Source organism: Hemicordylus capensis, chromosome 3, assembly GCF_027244095.1.
Source record: "Hemicordylus capensis ecotype Gifberg chromosome 3, rHemCap1.1.pri, whole genome shotgun sequence".
In the NCBI taxonomy this organism is placed as follows: Eukaryota; Metazoa; Chordata; class Lepidosauria; order Squamata; family Cordylidae; genus Hemicordylus; species Hemicordylus capensis.
Genome location: NC_069659.1, coordinates 143,299,696 through 143,322,165, shown reverse-complemented (window position 1 = coordinate 143,322,165; position 22,470 = coordinate 143,299,696). Strand labels below are relative to the sequence as shown.

General features: G+C 43.3%; 1 protein-coding gene and 1 long non-coding RNA gene across 4 annotated transcripts in view; one reads left to right on the top strand and one right to left on the bottom strand.

The window, feature by feature from the left end:
• Window positions 1-22,470, bottom strand: part of NALF1 (NALCN channel auxiliary factor 1) — a 410,074-nt gene that overhangs the window by 295,906 nt on the left and 91,698 nt on the right. The window lies entirely within an intron of this gene.
• Window positions 1-22,470, top strand: part of LOC128349346 (uncharacterized) — an 89,578-nt gene that overhangs the window by 3,572 nt on the left and 63,536 nt on the right. For 2 of the 3 annotated variants that reach the window (XR_008318766.1, XR_008318764.1), the window contains exon 2: window positions 19,954-20,086. This is a non-coding gene — a long non-coding RNA (uncharacterized LOC128349346). Of the gene's footprint in view, window positions 1-14,961; window positions 15,159-19,953; window positions 20,087-22,470 lie in introns of those variants that run through there. The other variant, XR_008318765.1, reaches the window with a different exon arrangement.

Here is a 22,470-nt window from a genome sequence, read left to right as displayed (position 1 = left end):
GGTGAAAAAGCAGGGAGGGCGGCCACCCTTGACTGGGCCAGAATGGCTTGACAAGCCATTGCCCAGCTGCATGCAGGAGCTATCAGATCCCTCCCCTCTGCAGAGACCCTGGATGCAGTGGTGGATTAATGGAGAGCAAGAGTAGGCATTTACCTACAGCGGCAAAATTTGAGTAGCAGCAGATTTTGCCCACCCTCTGTGTGGGCAGCAGCGGCTGCAGTAAGGGTGGAGTGGGAGTGGCTAGCCTTTTTTGCTTAAGGTAAAAGGGCGGTGAAGCCTTTTTACCTATGGGTGGCAAAAAAACGTAATCCGCCCCTGGATGATGATCTAGGGGGAGAAATGGAGTCCTGTAAGGCAGCCTCTTTAAGGGCTAACAGGTGGAATACAGGAGGGTGGGAATGGAAGGCAGGGGAGGGGCTAAGGAGGATGGTGGCTGACCCTGTGAACATATATAATGGGCTTGAAGCCAGTGATGAGGAGGTCAGTGGATATGGAGGGTAGCTGCCTGTATGGGCTCTCGGAGAGGAGCAGGGTATTCCCTCTCCCTGGCAGATGTAGGAGGAACAGGGTGTTTAGAACCTTCCTCATCCTTCTGAGGCCTGTATGCCCAGGGGTTGTGAGGCTTGTGAAGAGAAAACATCACAATGTGTTGATGGCTACTAGCTCACAAGGCTTAAAAAACAGATGAGATATATATATGGAAGACAAGTCATTCAATGCGTGATGCCTAAATGCTACATTCAGGTTCAGAGACCGTATGCTCTTGAATACCAGTTGCACATCGGAAAAGAAGATATGCTTTCATCTCTCGCTTGTGGGCTTCCCTGAGGCATCTAATTGGCCACTGTGGGGAAACAGGATGCAGACTAGATAGACCTTTGGTTTGATCCAGCAGGGCTATTCTTTTAATGGTAAAAGCATTTCTTATAATGTGTAATCTATACAGCTCCATTGTACATATAAAAATGCCTGGATGTGTATTGCTTGTGTTGGTAAAAGCAGCAACTGTATACTTAGATATACAAGCACAGAAATGAAAAACAAACAAATATATGAATAACATGTCAGAAATTGATTTGTTCCTATAATTGGTATGTGATGATGGCACAGGACAACACTGAAGTCTAGGATACCTATGTCCTTTTTAAAACAAATGCAGTAAAGAGGAAATTGTTTTATATAATGAATAGTCAATCATCCTTTAATTTAATCCTCAGAATAGAATGGTCCGTAATCAATTAAGTGAATACTCAGTAGTTAAGGGCATAATTACAGGGGCTTCCTGGACATAATTTCATTTGAGAAGCTTGTATTTTTCAGAATGACATCTGCAGGAAATATTTGTATAGAGGAAGGCAGGCTGAGACAATGTACTATTCTTACTCTGACCTTGTACACAAAACATTCCATTCAACATTGCTCAAACTTCTAAAATAAAACAGAAAATATCATTAGACAGAATACAATACTTCTCCAACAAAGACAAAGCCTGTGGGATTTCTTAATCACCTCAGAAAATTGTATTTGCTAATAGTAGAAAGTGAAAAACATTATGTTTGCTTTTCAGGTTTCTACAAATGTTTCCTGAAATTAAATTGCATAAACAAAATTTCTCAAGATAAAGTAAAACAAATGAACAAAGATTTTAGCTAAATGAGTATTCAGATAATAGTCGTAGAACTAGTTAGAGTTATTCCCTTCCTTACATTTTCCCCCCTAGATGAACCAAGCCATTCATTAATTTCTTCCAGAATAACAAGGGAGCTTTTTCTTCAGTTTAGATGGAGTACTACCAAAACCTTGGTCTGGCTTCCAGGGAAAAAAAAATTATCCCTCCAATTATAGCCATTAATTTCATCTTGCTAAGAAATTCTTATCAACATTTAATTTTCCTTAAATATATAATGACTGACATCCTAACACTGTGTACATTGTGTACACTATGTACACTGTGTACACCGTGAACCGCCCTGAGCCATTTTGGAAGGGCAGTATATAAATCTAATAAATAAATAATAATAATAAATACATGCTTCTAACATAGTAACTGTAAACCACCCAGAAATGGATGTTTTGGGCAGAATACAAATATGTTAAATAAATAAAAATAAAAATAAAATAAACATCGGCATGCACACAGTGATATCCACCACAATTGATATCCACCACAGTGATATCCACCCACTGGCAATGGATGGCAGTGGAGGCCTGGACTACTATCTTAGCGCTTGTGCTTCAGCCTCTGACCCTGGGGCCTTCCAAATCTTGCCTGACCACATAGCCATGATGGAGGAGGAGGAGGAGGAGGATGATGTTGGAATATCACTTTGTGAGCATGGTGCACTTGAAGCAGCTGTTCATAATGCAGACCTACCCTGTGATTTGGGTAACTATTAATTATTTGGTTCCACTGGCCTGGCCTTGGTGCTGGATCTATTTACTGGGGGTTATGTGTACATTGTATCCGTCCCCATCCCTTTTTGCACATAGGAATAGGGATGTGCAAAACGTTTCGGGCGCAGAACGATCTGTGCCCGAAACAGCGAATTTCAGGTGATTCGGGGCTGAACCGAATCACCCACGAAAAGATCCAAGAAATTTCGGGCACGAGCCGAATCACCCGAATTTCGGGCCCGAAAATTCGGGTGATTCGGACCTCCATTTTTTTGCCTTCTTCCCCCCCCCTCCATTTTGAGCTATGACGTCTATTTGAATTTCCCTCCTTTTTGCATCCCATTGACTTCAATGCAAAAAGGTTGGATGTGACGTCTGCTCGAATTTCGGGTGCCAGGGGCAAAATAGTGGAGTGGGGTGGTAGTTCCTAATGGGTGGAGGTTACCACTCCAATTGCAGAGGGATTGGGCAAAGGGCTGGTTTTTGGTGAATTTCTGAAGTTTTAGTGTCTTTGGGGCAGATAGGGGCATAACGTGGGATCTGTGCCAAAAGGGTGGGGTGGGGTGGTAGTGCCTAATGGGTGGAGGCTACCACCCCAATTGCAGAGTGATTAGGCAGAGGGCTGATTTTTGGTGAATTTCTGAAGTTTACGTGTCTTTAAGGTTTTCCCCGTGAAGGGTGTATTGCTTCACGTTGGGGGGAAAGGGGTGTCCTAGAGCGGGGTGGGGTTGGTGGTAGTGCCGGGTTGGGGCAAGGAAGCTACCTGAATTTTTTCAAAGGATTTGGGCAGAGGACTGGTTTTTGGTTAATTGTTGAAGTGACCAGCAATTATGTCAAAAACTTCCAAATACATTTTATGTCACATACAGTAGCAACTCTCTAATTCAGTACGTAAAGTGTCAAATGCTGTTTAGCAATACAACCAAGTTTCCTGTGGACATCCTGTGGACATCCTATTCTTGGCTGCTCAAGGATGTGTATCAATACATTCAAATTGTTTCTTTCTTTCTTCTGATTTACATAAATTAGTATGGGGTCCAAATATCTGCACATGATAACTGGACTTATCAAGCTTTATCAAGCTTCTATGGCAACCAAAGCATTATTCACTTTTTAAAAAGATATCCAGTGGGCACTAAACAAGACTGTCCAATCTCCAGCCCCTGCACTATTTCAGTAAAGCCCTTAGCTAATATTATACATGCCAATCCAGTTATTCGAGGAATCACACTTTATAGAAAAGATATCAAGATATCCACTTTCCAGGCACAGATTTATCTAGGGATTAGGACTATCACAGACTTACTTTACTAGGCTTGTTTCTAGAAGAGCTCAAAACCATATGATATAAAGATCTACTAACATCACTTACCACTGCTCCTTGAATTTAGATTAACTATCAGTGAAAATCTTCACATTCCTCTAAATATTTCTTATTTGGAAAAACCTAACATTTCAAACGAAATTAACTAAACACCTTTCAAGCATACAGTATCTATTCATCACCCATGTAAATGAAGACATAGCTGTTTCTAGCATGAAACCTTCTCTGCAACACAAATCTTTTTTGAATGGATTATACCTTTCAAACATTTTATGGATACGTAAACCACTTATCATAGGACATTATCGTTATTAAAAAATTATCAATAAAAACATGATTCCAAAATAAAACATAAAATTAGTTACAGCATCTCTACATAAGTTTTGTTCCAATTTGTGAAAGTTTTGAATAAATGTGAGTAATCAAATATCTTATGTAGTTTGGACCTGTCATGCTAAAAAAAATCAGCTGGGTATCAGGTGTGGTCAGGCTTTTAGCTGTGCAGAGGTTGATGTAGGCAGGCTTTGAACCCATGTGTACTCTCCACTAGTATATTTTATTTACTGTATTTAAAAGGTTTATATCCCATACTTTCACAAAAAGTATCAGGACAGCTTACAAAAGATAAAATGACCAATAAAACAAGTTGTTCTAGTTAGAACTAATCTGCCTACATTCCATTCACTATCCCTACAACTGGACTACATTTGGTCCAGATCAATTAGGCAGTTCACAAATTAGCTCACTTGCAACTGCCATCTTGATTGGGGTGGATAACATCATCTCAAACTATGAGTTTGAGATGTCCCTATGTACAATTCTACCTAATTTGGTCCGAATCTGTTCCCACTTGCACCTCAAATGTTCACATGTCCACCAACTTGAATCAGGATGGATCACATCATTACAAACTATGCCACTGAGACTTTCCTATGCGTCCCTACAGCTGTAGCAGATTTGGTTCAAATCAGTTAGGCAGTTCACAAGTTAGGCCAATTATGCCTCAAAGCTTTACCTGTCTGCTATCTTGAATTGGGGTGGATGACATTATCACAAACCACACTGTTGAGGTGTCCTTGCAACTGTACCCAATTTGGTTCACATTGGTTCAAGCATTGCAAAATTGATTGGGTGAGGAGGGACACACACACACACACACACACACACACACACACACACACACACACAGAATGTTGGGTGATCTCATAAGCCTACAGGAAAGTAGGCTAAAGACAGTATAATATTCTTGACCACAGTTCTGTCCCTTGGCTTATAGCATCGGAGTTGAGGTTGTCACAGAGAGGACAGCCACTGTTCTCTGTCTATGAAAATCTCACTGACTAACCTCCAGTGAGATTTCCATCACACATACAGCAGAGGGAAGCAAATTTTGACAACTTCATGTCTGTGCCACCCAAAAATATGTTCCTGAGGGTTGTGCAGCCCTCAGAGAGATATATTTGGGTGCAAACACAAACTGCTTCTGGGAGAAGGGGGGCATCAAAATTGCCCCTTCCCCCTACTTATGCATGAATGGTGGAACTGAGTTAGTTGAAGCATTAGTCTGGAACTCTTCAGAAGAACTGGTGCTATACCACTACTTTTCTCACAACACCAGCAATTTGGATGCCATATTGGGATCCATGAAGTAATGATATTAATTTTATTTTATTTTAAAAAAAAATCAGTGGTACAATAACAAGGGGGTCCAACCTCCTTACCTTTTGTGATAGCCCCCCCAGCTTCTATTTTGAGGGGGGGTATCTATGGGGGGGGTATCTGCTGAAAATTTGAGTAAATCAGGAAGTGGGGCTTGTGGATTTCACAAAGAGCCCCCTATCTTTCCCCTCATAACTAAATCACTGCTTTATGTACACAATTGCTAGGAAAGATGCTTTAGAATTACATCATAATTGGTGTGCGAGTGACACAGTAGGCACAAACACCTCACTTATCTTTGTGTACAAACTGTTGCAGTCTTGGGCCTCCTTGGGCTTGGGCCTCACTCACTGGCTTCATTCAGACATAACAGCTAACCACAGTTAATTGTGGCCAAGGATGTAACTCCATTATGCCCAGATGTGTGAAACCACAGTTACGGGCCAAAAGGTACCTCCAATTTGCTTCACCAACCTCCAATTTGAACCTTTGGTTATCTCTAAGGTTCAACACAGACAACTGAGGTTTTTCCACCGAAGTGTTATTTCCTACTGCTGGCACAGCTATAACTGTGGTTTAGCCAGCATGAACAAGACATCCATTCTCCAGGTGGGGAGCACATATTTGGTATGCAGCACTCATGTACAGGTTGGAGGGACTGCCACAGGCAGGGATTCTGGAGCAGCCAAGTTTTATTATTTTCACAGAAATGTTGGGGAAGCAAGGCCCAGCCTCTTCCCTGGTTGGGTATATTTGCTCCCTAGTGTTGCTCATGAGAAGAATCATCTGAGGGAACCAATTTAAAAATACATGAGGTAGTATTCTCATTGTACGGAAAATGGTCATCACCATGCTGGAGACCTAGCCCATTATCCCAGGGGCTACTCTTTCATGATTGTAACAGACTAAGGGGAGCAAGTAAGAATGCTCTATGCAGGAAGGCTGCAAGAACAGGCACTTGGGCGAGTGCTATCCTGGTCTTGGCAACTGTCGCCAATCTACTGTCAAACCATGCGCCCTGCCAGCCAGGCCATGGCGTTGGGCTGCGGAGTCCGGCCATGGAGTCGGGCTGGGATCGGCCTCAGGGGATGAGAAGCAGGGAGGGGCTCCCCTTTCCTGCAACTGGAGTTTGGCTGACTATGGTTTGGTGAAAGTGTGTAGCTTTGTTATTTGGAAGCTCGACCAACTTTAACTGCGGTTAGCCGTTACTGAACCAGCCACTGAATGACATAAAATTACTGGACAAAACCACAAAAGATAGAAGCATGCAGTTTGGCAGTTAGATTCCCAAACTTGCCCACACTTCCAGAGCAATTAAAAAACCCTAGGAAAATGCATTAATTTCCCAGAAAATGCAGAAGAAGAAAAACATTGCGAAAGCATGGGAAATTATGCCTTCCGACAAGCTTGTTGTAAACCGCCCCAAGACGTAAGTTTGAGGCATAAGTATAAAAATATGTTAGTTAAATAAATAAATAAATAAATAAATAAATAAATAAATAAATAGCTAGCTTTGGCAATTTCCTCAAGTACTTTTACAGACAGGAAATCCAGACTTTCACAGAATGATAACGAAACAAGCTATATTTTTTCAGTTCACTGGATTTCTATCCATGTAAGATTTTCATGAAACTTGCTTAAGAAATTTTAAAAACCCAATATCTTTTGCACTAGATATCTTGGTCAGAGGCGTAACTAGGGAAAACGGCGCCCGGGGCAAGCACTGAAATTGCGCCCCACCCCCGCCGCGCCCCCAACATACATCTGACTGACACACGTGTTTTTTCCTCACAACAACCCTGTGAAGTTGGCTTGTATCCCAAACAGCAGAATTATGATGCAATGATACATACTACATTATACTTAGGTTTTTCCTCACAACAACCCTGTGGAGTTGGCTTGTATCTCAAACATTAGCTGTTTTAGAAAGGGCCCCAACATTAGCTGTTTTAGAAAGGGCTGTGAAGACGTTCCATCTTGCTTTGGATGCTTGATTCCTGACTTTTAATGTTGGTTTCATTTTCAACATTATCTTATTTGGACTTATGTTGCTGAAAAATTGTCTGCTGTTTTATGTTGCTTTGCTTTGGGACAAGTGAGATATCACGAGTAACTTGTCCTTTTAATTTCAATGGGACTTCCCTACAGTAATTTAGTCAGGATATCAGCCATAGTTATTAAGTATTTATTCTTTTAAGGGCTGGTTTTTTGCACTCTCTTTTATCTTTACGGCAAACCTTTTTCCTTCTTCCCTCCACAGAGTTGGTGCCATGTTCTTTATGACTACCACCAACCACTGTTTCAGCAGCATCTCTGCTTGAACTTTTTGTTGTTGAAAAGAAGATATTTATGTAAGTAGAATAGAGTGGGCAAAGCTGCCCATTGATTAGTCACTGCTACATGAGAGCAGAGCAGCTTTTACCAAAAAAAGTGTCTTTTAATTTCTTACAGAAATTTGAAGGAAGGAAGAAATAGATTACTTACAGAAACCACTACAGAAGCATTGATGCACAATGTTCACAACTATTGGGTATTATAATAGAACATCAGCACTCTGATAATTACACATAGTTGTGAACAGAGCAGTATAAATCATAGAACCTTACCTACCCTAATCTGATGTCACTGCTCAGCGTCCAAATTGAAAGGTGCGGGGACTCAAAGCCTCTGCCTAGTCAGGAAGGTATATAATCTTACCCAGAAACCGCTTATCCTTAATATCAGGTGCGTAGAGACTGCTTGTGATTAAGAGTGTGAGAAAGGCACACACCCAAACACACTTTCTTTTATATTTTCTGAACTCAGGCTTGTGAACATTGGCTCCCTGTGTAGTAGGGGTTTTCCACAGGCAGCAGCCCTTCTTCTACTTTCGCCGCCTCTTCTTGCCACTCCCTTCGGTGTGTCCCTTCTCCCTGCTGTGCTCCCAAGAGATGTGCTCACTGCTTACCCGCCCGCTCTTACTGCGTGGTCTTCAGCCCCGGCACACGCGCAGGTGCACGTCGACACAAAGGCAGGCTGGAGACTGGGCAGTTTTTAGATTTTCCCCTCCCCCTTCCCTGCCTCTCCTCCTTCCTCCTGTGTGCTCCACGCCGAGGAGTGGGCGCTCGACTGAAATTGGTCGGCAAGTGTGCCTAATCCCCACCTTGATCCCCACCCAACATTCCACTCCTAAACCAAAAAACAAAACCAGCCTCGCACTTGGTTTGGCAGAAAAGAGCAGCGACCATTCAAAAGAAACAAAGAAAGAAATAGGTGTTGTTGCCACTAATTAGATCGGGGTTTCCTCCTTTTCTGACTGAGCCCAAAACAAAAGCCTCCTTTTCTCTGGAGAGTTGCTCTTGCTAATAAAGTCAGACAATGAGGTGCCGGGAAACTCCCCTAGGCAGCCTGGAGGGAGGGAAAGCGCTTTAGCACCCACCGCGCGCCAAGGGGAAGAGAAGGAGAGTTTGCCTGCCAGGTCCGTTTCAGTCCGAAGGGGAATCTCCCGCCTGCCTGGGCCCCCCGATGGTTTTGCCTCGACTCTGGGAGAGCTTCAGATTCCGTCATGCGCGCGAAGACTCATAAACTACTAGCAGCGGCGGAAGGGACTGGACCGCTCGTGGGGGAGGGGGCACCGCCGCGCTCCCTTGCTGCGGCTCGGCTGAGCCAGAACTTTGTATTTTAAAAAAAAAATTAAAAAATTAAAAAAAATTAATTTGGGGATTGGCGGGGGTCATGGCGGCGCCCCCCACGTGACCTGCAATGATGGCGCCCCGGGCACGTGCCCCCCCTGCCCCCCTATCGTTACGCCTCTGATCTTGGTTCATCTATCACATTCATTCTCGTAGAATTTGTCTTTGTAGGTGTTCTTGGCAGCAACTCTATTACATGATCAAAACAAAGCAGCTCTTCTGGTCATCAACGAGAAAGGAGTGAAGGGAGAGTACATGGTTATTTTATGGTACTGAAGAAATGCCCATTTTACTAGTATTATGATATAAAGCTGCTTGGGCCACTTTGGACACACTGACTGACATGAAACTTTCAGGCCAAACCACAAAAGATGAAAAAACGCTGTTTTCACAAGTAGGTTCCAGACCTTGCCCAGACTAAGGAAGAAGAAGAAAAAACCCCTGAAAAAATTCATTACTGCCCCAGATAATCCAGAAAAACTCTCCTATTGGAAAAACATGGGGAATGGGATCTCATAGAGACACAAAAAGAATAGTCACAGAAAGATAAGGCATTAATATGCTTGCAAACTGCAAGCCTCTGGGGGTGTGTGTGTGTGTGTGTGTGTGTGTGTGTGTGTGTGTGTGTGTGTGTAATGCATACGTACACACAGAGAGAGCATGTCTATCATCATAGAATTACCAGTTGCTGAAAAGTACTGCCAGTTCTTATCATATACTGCAATTTTGGTTTGATTCTGAATAGGTTTCACAGCTCTATTCATAAAGTATTCTAATTAAGATAATGTATTAGGGTGCCAGGGATGTGTAGAGTTAATTATTTCCTGTTGGGCTCATTAACAGCCCCTATTTATATCAATCCCTCTTTCCTCCATAGGAAACCACCTACTAACTAGTATGTTTATTGCAGTCACAGACGAGATTAACAAACAATAACAATTAATAGCATTAATAAGAAAATTCAAGAATTTCAAAAGTTCACAAAATCACAAACTGTTCAAATTACTAATACAGTCTTTATGGAGCTTCGACGCCACAGAACAGAACTTTGCCACATTATCTGAACCTATTAACTATAGAATGTCATTTTTTAATTATCAGATTATGTTTTCCCCCAGTACTGCTCTAAACATTCCTATTCAACTTGTATGTGCACTTTTTAAACACCTAAACTACATTATGTTTTGTTAAAGAATAAAATAAATTTTGTTGATTCGATCCATTTCCCCCCCTTTCCCCCCTCAGTAGACAAACCCTCAGTTGGTGGTCACAATTTAATGTTACAAGATAAAGCACTGCTGCAACAAACAGCAACAAGAAGAAGCCATCAACCATTTTCCAACATTACTACAGAGGAAAATTAAGGATGAATAACCTAACCAGTGGCTTAGCCAATTAATGGAGCAATATATCTAATGTTAACAAAACAATGTGACTATCTCAAACTATAATTCCAAACAGCATGGGTGGTACAGATTCTCTTTTTATTTATTACTGAAACAATCATTTTAGAACATTCCTTCTCTCTCACACACACATACACACACTTGGTGAGAAAGGGCTCGAGCAAGAGCGAGGAGGAAGACTGCTTGCACTTACCTCCCCACAGACAATCCCTCTCGGCTCCCTGGGTGTGTGGATTGCCCGTCCACATGATTGCCAGCAGCCACCAGCAGCGTGGAGAGTTGGGGGCTGGCACACATTGACTCAGCCCCTGGAACTCCCATAATGCACAGCACGAGTGTTCGATGCATTATGGGGATTTCCCCAACGCCGGCCGGGAGCCCCACAGTCTCTCAGCCCCGGCTGCAAGCAGCTGGGGCTGGCAGGTGATCCCTTAACCTCATTTTAAAGGCAGGCGCTGGAAGTGGGCTTGCTACCAAGAGCCAGGCGGTTCCCGGCAGTTCTGACAATCAGCCGTGACCAGACTTGGCTTTCTTAGCCTAGTTTTGGCTGATCTGACCTCTTAGTCTTGTTACCACTAAGATAATCATCATTTTTAGCCATGTCGTCCATTAAGAGGGGAAATCCAAAAGCCAAAATGGGTTAGTATTTTTTATTAGGACATTGTGATACTTTAGTTGGTCCTAATAAAGGTTTTGGCTTTGGTTTGTTATTGCTAACATTTACTATCTTGTCATTTTGTGACGATTACTGGCTGAGATCTAACATGCTGAGAAAGCCAAGGCTTTGTGAAAGGCAGCCAATCAAAAATAAGAGAGAGGGGGAGAAAACAAAGCATTTGTACTGATCAGATCCCTAAGACTGGACTAAAGGTAACACATAGGATTTTGCAAAGCCAATGTAAACTTATTTCACAGAACAGGCCAAGCAGAGCTGCATACAGTTTAAATACACCCAGTATCAATTTCACACAAATTGGACTGTGCAAACCATTTATATTGGACTAGCAATAGCAATAGCAATAGCACTTACATTTATATATCGCTCTATAGCCGGAGCTCTCTAAGCGGTTTACAATGATTTAGCATATTGCCCCCAACATTCTGGGTACTCATTTTACCGACCTCGGAAGGATGGAAGGCTGAGTCAACCTTGAGCCCCTGGTCAGGATCAAACTTGCAACCTTCTGGTTACAGGGCGGCAGTTTTACCACTGCGCCACCAGGGGCTCCTTCCAGTGACTACAAGAGTTAGTCACTGAAGATTTATCCCAATAGCAAAATTGGCTTTACAACTGCAAAGAGATGGGGCAGAAACCAGTCAAGATTAGGCACTTTTAAATCCCATTTACTGTAATGGGAGATAATCATGTGTTTATCTCATACATTAAAGTCAACATGACTTGAGGGTACTTCACTTTGGTTGAATCATGCTCATAATGTTTTCTAAATCAAAACACTTAAAATACAAAAGCTCTTAATTCTGCCATAATAGAAGTAATGTATTAACTCAAAATTCAAGTAGTGCCACTTATGAAGGACAAGGGGGCAGTCCTCCTTCCCACATTTTCAAACCATATAGAATTATTTCTCAGGAGTATTTCTTTCCACTGTTTCTGTATGTTCAAACCTTTGGGATTTGTACCTGCACAGAGCCTTCCTTGAAACTTTCTAGAGCTTAGCCTCAACAGTTTTGGTACTAGCCACACCTCTATCAAGCAAAAGTGCATGCCCGTGTTTCCTCCTTCAGTAGCCATGCCCATGTTTCCTCCTTCAGTTTTTTACATGGGTTTAGCACACACCAACTTTGTAGGGGAAGATGAAATCCTGTACTTTCCTCCAAGTCTCTCCCAGGAAGCATGTGCCTTTGGACCCTTTCATTGGCAGCCACCTCAGGATGAGAGCCACCCCAGATTGTTTAGACTTAGGTCGGCTTCACACAACAAGCAGCAAATCCACTTGGTTTGAACTACCAGTTCCCAGTGTACGAGCACTTTCAGCGCACCCCTTTTGTGTCATCTGACCCTGCCAGTATCAGGCTGAAGAGCCACAGTTTCCTCTGCCACCAGACATCCACCACCCAACTTCAGATCATGGTTACAGATGTGAGGTTCCCAGAGGGAAGTGTGGCTTATCAGTCCAACATTGGCAGGTTTACACAATACAAAAAGGATGGAAATACCAGCCTGCACCGCTCATCAGGAATCAGCAATTTGCACTAACTGGACTTGCTTACTGTTCTGCCCTGGTTGCATCTGAATGGGAGACTTGATGTGTGAGCACTGCAAGATATTCCCCTCAGGGGATGAAGCCGCTCTGGGAAGAGCAGAAGGTTTAAAGTTCCCTCCCTGGCTTCTCCAAGATAGGGCTGAGAGAGATTCCTGCCTGCAACCTTGGAGAAGCTGCTGCCAGTCTGTGAAGACAATACTGAGCTAGATAGACCAATGGTCTGACTCAGTATATGGCAGTTTCCTATGTTCCTAAGTTGCCCTTAGAGCCATCAGCAGTGATTAAGCTTACAATAAAATGACCACAGAGCTAACTAACCCAGACGTACAGCAATATAAAACAGCTAACAGCTTTCAAAAAGGCTTAAGACACGCATATTCATCCAAGCTTTTTATTAGATTTATAAATAGTGAATTTGTTTTTCAGTTGTTCTAATGTTTTAATTGTTTTATGTTATATCTAAAAATGGAGAAATATGGATGTGGTCAAACTGCTTCGGACTGTGCATCCCACGACTTGTTCTCTTGACCTCTGCCCAACTTGGCTTATTTCATCTGGAAGTCACATTATCACATTATCATTATCACATTATCATTATACTAGTATTTTTAAGCCCGTTATAATAACGGGCGCTAGTTTTTTTCTTTCTTTTCTTTCTGTGTTTCTGCCCCCCGCCCCACGTTTAAGGGCTAAAACGGCCCATTAAAATGGCCCCGTGGCTGTCGCCGCCAACCGGCTGCCCGCCCTCCCAGCTGTTATTTGCTCCAAAAACCCCCCCCCCATGTTTAAGGGCCAAAACGGCCCATGTAAATGACCCCTCAGCTGTCGCCGCTGACCAACCGTCCGCCCTCCCAGCTGCCGAGACCTCTTCTGCCCCGGGCCACGTCCTTCACTCGATTGCATTAGCAACTTAGAGAAGGAGAGAGGAGCTCGCATGCAGAGCTCCTCACTCCTTAAAGCCTCTTCCCGTACTGGCGCTTTGGGCGCAAATGACGCCTATTGCGTCCTTTGCGTCCATAGCGCCAGTTTGGGAAAAGGCTTTAAAGAGAGAGGAGCTCTGCATGCGAGCTCCTCTCTCCTTTTCTAAATAGCTAATGTATTTGAGTGAAGGACTTGGCCTGGGGCTACAGAGATCTGGTATGGGTAAGGAGGTCTCGGCAGCTGGGAGGGCGGGCGGGCGGTTGGCGGCGGCAGCTGCTGGGGCATTTCCATGGGCCGTTTTGGCCCTTAAACGTGGCAGGGGGTTGGAGCAAATAACAGCTGGGCGGGAGGGCGGGCGGCCGGTCGGCAGCGGCCGCTGCCGTGGGGCCATTTACATGGGCCGTTTTGGCCCTCAATCTAAAACAACACAACATGGTCTGTCCCTTAATTTTGAAAAACATGGCCGCCAGTGTCTGGGCGGAGCGCATGCTCAGAACTGCCGAAAAAGACACGGGCGCACGGGATCACACTCAAGCCTTTTATTATATAGGATGTTTACGGTCTGGTAAACATTATAAATTCTTCTCTGAGGGAGGACAGGGTCCCTCCTTATCTTTATCTGAAGAAACCTGCATTGGATCCCTCAGAGTTGGTCAATTACAGTCATGTTTCTAATTTTCCTTGGTTGGGCAAGGTGATTGAGTGAGTCGTCACCTCTCAGCTCGAGGGAGTTTTGGATGAAACAGATTGAGCCAGGTCTCACGATCGGTTTGGTGAGCTGAGCGGGGAGAGCGGGCCCGCTCTCCCCACAGATGATCTGGGCGGGAGCCCTGGGCAGTTGGATTGGCCGCCCACACGATTGCGGGCTCCGTGACAGAGCCAGCAGGGGCTGGGGGGAGCGGGGGCCAATCAGCCCCTGGACGCTCCAGCATGCCCTGCGTGAGCGCACAGGGCATGCTGGCAAGACTGCCAGAGCCGGGTGGTGGCTTTTTGCCTCCCTTCCGAGGGTCTCCTTGTGTGTAGCCACAGCACGGCTACTCACAATTGGGAAGCCCGGGTTTGAGGAGCGCTCGCTCCACAAACCCGGGCTTGGGGAGGGTGACAAAAGCGGGCTAGCCACTTGTAAGCCACTGAGCTCGCCTACGAGCCTGGTGGTTTACACGAGCAGTAAAAATTAGGCTAGGCTCTCCTAGCCCGTTTTTGCTGCTCATGAGAATAGCCCCAGCATCTAGACCCATTACAAACTGGCTTTCGGGTGGGCTATGGGGTGGAGACTGCCTTGGTCAGTCTGATGGATGATCTCCAATTGGCGATCAACTGAGGGAATGTGATTCTGCTGATCCTTTTGGATCTCTCAGCGACTTTTGATACCATCCACCTTGGTATCCTACTGGGTCACTTGAAGGAGGTGGGAATTGGGTGGTACTCTTCTGCTCCTACTCTCTCTGGCAGATTTCAGATGGTGTTGCTTAAAGACTGTTATTCTCCCACAAGGCTCCATACTGCTTCCAATGCTTTTTAACTTCTACATGAAACTGCTGGGAAAGATCATCAGGAGGTAAGATCCAGGGTGTTATCAATATGCTAATGAAACCCAGATCTATTTCTCTACACCAGCTTAATCAGGAACTGGCATGGCCCCCTTAAATGCCTGCCTGGAGGCAATAATGGGCTGGATATGGTATAACAAGCTAAAGTTGAGTCCAAACAATACAGAAATACTATCTGTAGGGAGTTGGGACCTGAAAGATGGTTTAGATCTGCCTGATCTGGATGGGGTTAAATTCCCCCTGAAAGATCAGGTATGTAGTCTGGGAGTGCTCCTGGATCCCAAACTCTCCTTGGTCTCTCAGGTTGAGGCAGTGGCCAGGCTTCAGCTGATACACCAGATATAACCATTTCTGGAACTAAATGATCTTAAAACAGGAAACCTCTAGGTACATATGCTGGTAACCTCTAGGCTTGACTTCTGTAATGCACTATACATGGGGCTGCCTTTGTATGTAGTTTGGAAACTACAATTGGTACAGAATGCAGAAATCAGATTGGTCTCTGGGTAAACTCAAAGGGACCATATAACACCTATTTTGAAAAAATTGCACTAGCTGCTATGTTTCTGAATGAAATACAAAGTGCGAGTTGTTACCGATAAAGCCCTTAATGGCTTGGGCAGAGCTGTCCTTAGGGCATGGCAAGCAGGGCGACCACCCTGGGTCCCGCTCTTTTAATCCCCATACTTGAAGGAGCCCCCACACTGGCTGATTTGCCCCGGGCCCCGCACCCCACCAGGGCTTTCTAAGGACAGCCCTGGGCTTGGGTCCAGACAGCACCTTCTCTATCATGAACCCTGTTGCCTATTAAGATCATCTGGAGAGGTCCAGTTATGGTTGCTGCTGGTTCGTTTGGTGGTGACTTGGGACCATGCTTTTTCTGTGGCTGCCCAGGGGTTCTGGAATACGCTCCCCACTTAAATAAGAGCACTCCCTCTTTATTCCCTTTTAGGAATAACCTCAAAACACACAGGCTTTTAATTGAAATCGAAATTTTAATATGTTTTTACTTACTGAGACTATTTTTGTCTGTTTTATGGATTTTTAACTGTTTTATATTGTTTTTATATTATATTTTAACTTGTACAGTGCCTGGAGATTTCTGTATCAGGTGGTATAGAAATACAATCAATCAATCAATCAATATATGTTGTGAACTGCCCAAAGACATGAGTTTGGAGCTGCATACAAATATGCCCAATAAATAAATAAATACAATATATCAGGTGTGATGTAGAAGATTTAAGATGATCTGTGGCCCCATATGGCTGCTTTGAATATCAGAGAAATGGTGCTCTTGAAGAGAAAAAAAACTATTCCCCCCTGCCCCCGTGTGCTTTCCCTGCTATGTACTGCCCTTTCCCATCCTACTATTAATTCCATGGAGGCAGGTGGAGGAGATATAGATTCTGTTCCTTTTTTTTTCCCTCTACAAAAAACATAGCCTATAGCCATTTTGGTGGAGAATTCACATTGGGGAAAAGCATGGGAGGGAAAATAATGCAAGTCTCCCCTGGAGCATCATATTCCTGATTTTCAAAACAGCTCCAATGGCTGGAGATTCTAATAATGGATCTCCCATTCTATCTTGGCTCTCAAATTGACTGTTGGAATGATTTATTTCTTTTATTTTTTAAAAAAAACCATTCTACTTTCCCAACAAATTTTTTGAACAAAGGGTATTGCACTATATCAGGCCCTCCAACTGTTTTTGGACTACAGCTCCCAGCATCCATAGCAACAGTGGGTGTGGATGCTGGGAAAGATGCTGGGAGTCAGGGATGATGAGTCAACAGTCAAGGATGATGGGAGTTGTAGGCCAATATCTGCAAGAGGGCCAAAGTCAAGAAGCCATGCATGATACACTAAAAGATAGATTTCAAAAGGAAGAAAAAGATATACCAAAAAAAGACTAGCAAAGGTTCAAAAAGACTTCTGAATTTCATGTATTACAGAACACCTGAGAGGCTAAAATCCTACTAAGGTTAAGAAGCAAGAACCAACAAGCATATATTTTAAACATACTCGTGATATGTTAGGGATATTTCAAGAAAGTGGTGGTGGGGACCCTGATGCTTATTTTAGAGACAATAGTTTTGAAGAGTTTGAGAGAGCCATCCTTTGTCACAGAACACACACATTTCTTTTGTTCCCCAAGATCAAACTACAGATTTTTGCATCTCCATCTGTGCTTTTTAAAAATAGCAGGTGCAGGAGTCCCCATCTAGGTTGGGATTGCAGTATGGGAATGAGGTCTTGGGGGTTTTTGTGTGTGTTTTACCTTATGCTGCCATGCCACAGTACCAACCCAAAGCTCCCCAAACCTCTTCTTAGTCATGGCAGCTTCTCTCCCAGGCCTATAAGCAGCAGCTGCTGCTGCTGGGGTTCAGGACCCCCATGTGAGTGCTTTTGGAATAATTCCTGTATAGGAAACTTTCTACTGAAATTAGCCACCCATGTGGATTTTCTTGGCATAATTTTGTAAGCAAAAACCAGCAGGAATTTTGTGCAACGTTTGAAGATCCTTCCTGTACTATACTCCTGGAAGACCAATTCCAACATAAGATTTTCTAAAAGAATACCTATGGAGACAAACTTTATGTGAGACCAAGCGCACAGTGAGTGAATCCAATTAAATGCACAGCAGGTTTTAAACAGAGGGACGAATCACAGAAAACAGAATATGCAAAAAATACTTTCTGTGAAACACAGAATACTGAATTCTTATTCTTTCTTGGTCTCTTAGGCCCTTATTTTCAAACATGCACCTGGAGCTGAAGTGCTCAGCACCTTGAAAAATCAGACCATTTAAGAATGGCATAAACAATGGGGATGTCCCTATAGTGCCTATATATGCAATGCTTTCTGTGTAAATATAATTACAAGACAAAAGAGGGAAGAAGAAATACAATTTTTGCAAGTTGGTTTTTTGGGGGACCAACTATCTTCTAGCAACTATTCTTCCAAGAAAATCAGGGGAATAAGCAGAGAATTGGAGTTTTACCAGAGGTTTGTTTTTCCCCTTTAATGAATTTTAAAAATAAATTATATATGTATAATCTTAGTTACAAAATATCCCCATATCTCTTCTACTTTATCTTAACAACCAGAATTATTATAACAAGCTGTTTCCAGTTGCAAGTGAACTTAACACAGCTAGCCATTGTTCAAATACTGGTCTTCCAACATATTCCATTTTTGCAATACTGGGCATTTAGCCACTAAAATTTTTTGAGAAGTCCACGCCAATTGTCCATCATTTAATGTACAGTCCTTTGGTGGAAGGGCAAGAAATTCCAACATTGAGTTATTACATGGATAAGATGTACAAGTTGTTATATAGCCGATAACTTTGTCCCAAAATGCACAGATAACAACACATTCCCAAAAGAGATGTAACAAATTTGCACCTGCATCTTCCGCATTGATAATCCCAAAACATATTTAAGTAGAAAAGCTGGTAGAGTGTCCAATATACTCTCATGATTATCTTTTGCTGGATAAGACAAAATCTTAAATCCATCTAGAATTTTGCAGAAAAAACTTGAATTTGCAACCATTGTTCTTTTGAAATTGATTACTGAAATTCCTGACTCCACTTCTTTGTCTCTTGCTAATGGAGTTACCAGAGTTAAGATATTTGTTTTCTAATAATATTGGCCAACATTCAGACTAGCAAAGCGTGGGTGTTATGTGAGAAGCTCCAGTGCTGCTGATGGTTTTGACTAATGCAGCACCGGCAATTGCATGCATGGGAGGGGGATTTATATTACCTCCCCTTCCCTTGGAAGTTATATGTGCCACAAATATGTATCCCTGAGAATTGCAGAGCTCTCAGGAACATATTTTCTGTTGGCACAGAGTGCTTCCAGGGGGAGGAGAGGCTATCCCTAATGGTCATCATAGAACCCTTTGAAAAGCAGTGACTGGAACATCCTCAAGAGCAGCAGATGGAACACCTAAGGCTTGGGAAGTGGATCTGTTCCATCTTCATCCTCCCTCCTGAGCCTTCTTTCACTCAGCATTGCCTTTAGGTTATGTTTATTTTGTAATTTCATTAGGTCTTTCTGTCAGACACACACACACACACACACACACACACACACACACACACACACACACTATAGATATAGAATAAAATGCTATTTACATAAAGACAAGTTATGCATATTCTTGTGTTCCCGATTCCAAAACTATTTATAACAAATGTAAAGCACTGCAGTTAAAAATATTGATTTATATGCAGTTCAACCTTCTCTCAACATAACCCTTATTTTTTAATTCTGTTTTCCATTCTACAAAGCTCTGCCTAAGCTTTGAATAAGCTATTGTCCAAGAATTGTTCAAGGAAAGAAAGCTGGACAGTTGATTTCTTGGCATCTCATATGAAAAAAATTGCCTACTGTGCTCCTATTGTGCTCTTAACATCAGGGTCTTCACTGTGCAAATTGCACATTTGTTCTTGTGCTTCTGAAGTGTGGGTGCTCTTGCACAAGACTGCAAACATGTTTGGAGCTCTCCCAGTGCCCCAGAAGTACTCTGTTAAAGCAGAAACATGTCTCTGACCCTCAGATATGTATTTTCCTTTAAGACAACACTTCTGGAGCATGGGGGAAGCTCAGAAAATATTTGTACTCGTGCGCAAGATGTCTTGTGCTTTGGAATTGTGGAGGCTAATACTGCATGCATGCTGATATTAGAACCATACCCTCAGTGTTAGTCAATACTTTCAGCCAGCATTATATTTTGCCTCAAATCTGATTTCATTTTCTGTTATTTTCTTTATCTCTCTATCTCTCTTAGGCATATCCGTCGCTAATCCTATGTGTGGCAGCACTCGCGAGAGTTCGAGCAGCTGTCGGATAGCGATGGGGATGGGAGAGAGGGAAGAAAATGGAGGTGGCAACCAGCTGGCTGGTGAGGAAACAAAACAGTGGTGAGTGGTGGTAGCGGGCAGGCAGGTGGGCGGGGGAAGAGGGCAGCTGGTCAGCTGACGGGTGGGCAGGTGGATGGAGTAAGCACTGCGGGGAGAATGGTGGCAGAGGGAGGCTGGCTGGCAGGCAGGCAGGGAGGTGAGAGTGGAGGCGGAAGAAGACGGTGGCGGTGGCGGTAGTAAACTAGAGACGCAGATGCTCTGCACCCAGTTCAGCTAGTTTCAGTTTATTAGATTAAGACACATGTGGTATTCGATGAATAAAGGTAAAGTTAAGCAAATTCTCTGCTGTAGCAAAAACATGTGTTTGCTCTCAAACTAAAGTCCTATTCACATATTATTTTCAATGCATGTACAGCTGCATATGATGTATGCACATACAGTACATCATATACAGTAGGATCTGATACAGTAGTTATTCGAAAGTTAAATTCAACACACACACAGTAAAACTCTTCCTCTTTTTACTAGGGATGTGCTGAATTTGTACCTGAATCAAATTACACCCAATTTGTTTGGGGTCTGAATCTCCCCCCACCCATCACCCCAGATTCTATTTGTACTAATTTTTTCTGAATCTGAATCAATTTGGGGCAAAAAAAGGGTCCCGGAGCAAAAGAGTGGGGTGGGTGCTAGTGCCCAATGGGTGGAAGCTACCACCTAAATTTCAAAGGAATTGGACAAAGGGGAGATTTAAAAAGAATTTTTGAAGTTGGCACGTCTTTACGCTTTCCCCCATCGGGAATAATGGGGATTTCAGCAGCCTTATAGCTCCTTGTGGGGGGCTCCAGGGTGGCCCAGAGTGGGTTGCGGTGTGTGGAAGTTACCACCCAGATTTCAAAGAAATTGGGCAAAGGGGTGATTTTTAAAAGATTTTTGAAGTTTACACATCTTTAAGCTTTCTCCCATAGGGAATAACAGGGATTTCAGCAGACTTAGTTATAACTTCCCAAGGGGTACCAGGATGGCCCTGAGCGGGTTGTGATGGGTGGTAGTGACCAATGGGTGCAAGGAAGCTACCACCCAGATTACAATTGGGCAAAGGGGTGCTTTTAAAAATATATTTGAAGTTGGCATGTCTTTGTGGCAGATTCTGGGCAGAAAAGGGTTTTGGGGGCAGAAGAGTGGGTCAGGTGGTAGTGTCCCAATGGGTGCCTGCTACCACCCAGATTTCAAATAAATTGGTGAAAGGGGTGATTTTTAAAGAATTTCTGAAGTTTGCGTGCCTTTAAGCTTTCCCCCCAAAGGGAATAATGGGGATTTCAGCAGCCCCATAACGTCACATGGGGGGAGGCACCACGGTGGCCCAGCGCGGGTTATGATGTAGTGCACATAGGGTGCCAACAAACCCACAAGCCCATGGAGCACTGGGTTTTGTTGTTTTCAGTGTATGAGGTGTTCTTCTGAGAGTGGCACCTCAGACATTGAAAACAAAAAAACCCAGTGCCCCATGGGCTTGTGGGTTTGTTGGCACCCTATGTGCACTACACCACAACTCACTCTGGGCCACTCTGGTGCCCCCCATGTGAAGTTATGGGGCTGATAAAATCCCCATTATTCCCTATGGGGAAAAGCTTAAAGATGCACCAACTTCAACAATTTTTAGAAATCACCCTTTTGCCCAATTTCTTTGAAATTTGGGTAGTAGCTTCCAACCATTGGGCACTATCACCCAACCCACTTTGGCCACAAAAAGGAGGTCTAAATCTCCAAATTTTGGGGTTCTGAATCTAGAGTGATTTGTTTTGTACCTGAATCTGGGCAATTGAGCACAGGAGCGATTTGTTTTGTCTACAAATCACCTGAATCAGCCAAATTCGGGTACAAATCTTTTTGTACCCAAATCGTTTTGCACATCCCTACTCTTTACCCTGCAGTTCACTTTTACAATGAATGCATGTACAGCCATTCAATTGAAAGTACGTACAGTACATGTGTACAGACACGTGTATGCAGGTGCACAATAATGTCTGAATAGGGCTTAGCTTAGACCAAATCCACTCCTGGATTACTCCAATTTACTGAGCAGAAACCTGTACATAGTGTCTTCTGCAACAAGAGGGAAAATGCAGCAACAAATAGCTCTAGCTTTTTCTCTCTTTTAATTTAGCCCTTTTGACAGCATCAAAGCTGGACAGATAGGACTGCAATGTAGAGATTCACTGCTTCAATTATGCAACCTTCTGTACTAGCCCACCATCAATGTTGGAGTCGAGCCAACAGAATTTCTGGATGGGAGCAGTAGACAAACACTGTTTCCAAAACAGTTCACACTGTAGTATTCTAACTTCTGTGCCAATTATTCTCAATGGGTAAAACAGATATCTATACAGAAGCACAGGGATTTCACAGAGGTGAGAGCTCTACCATGTCTTCCTTATCAACGC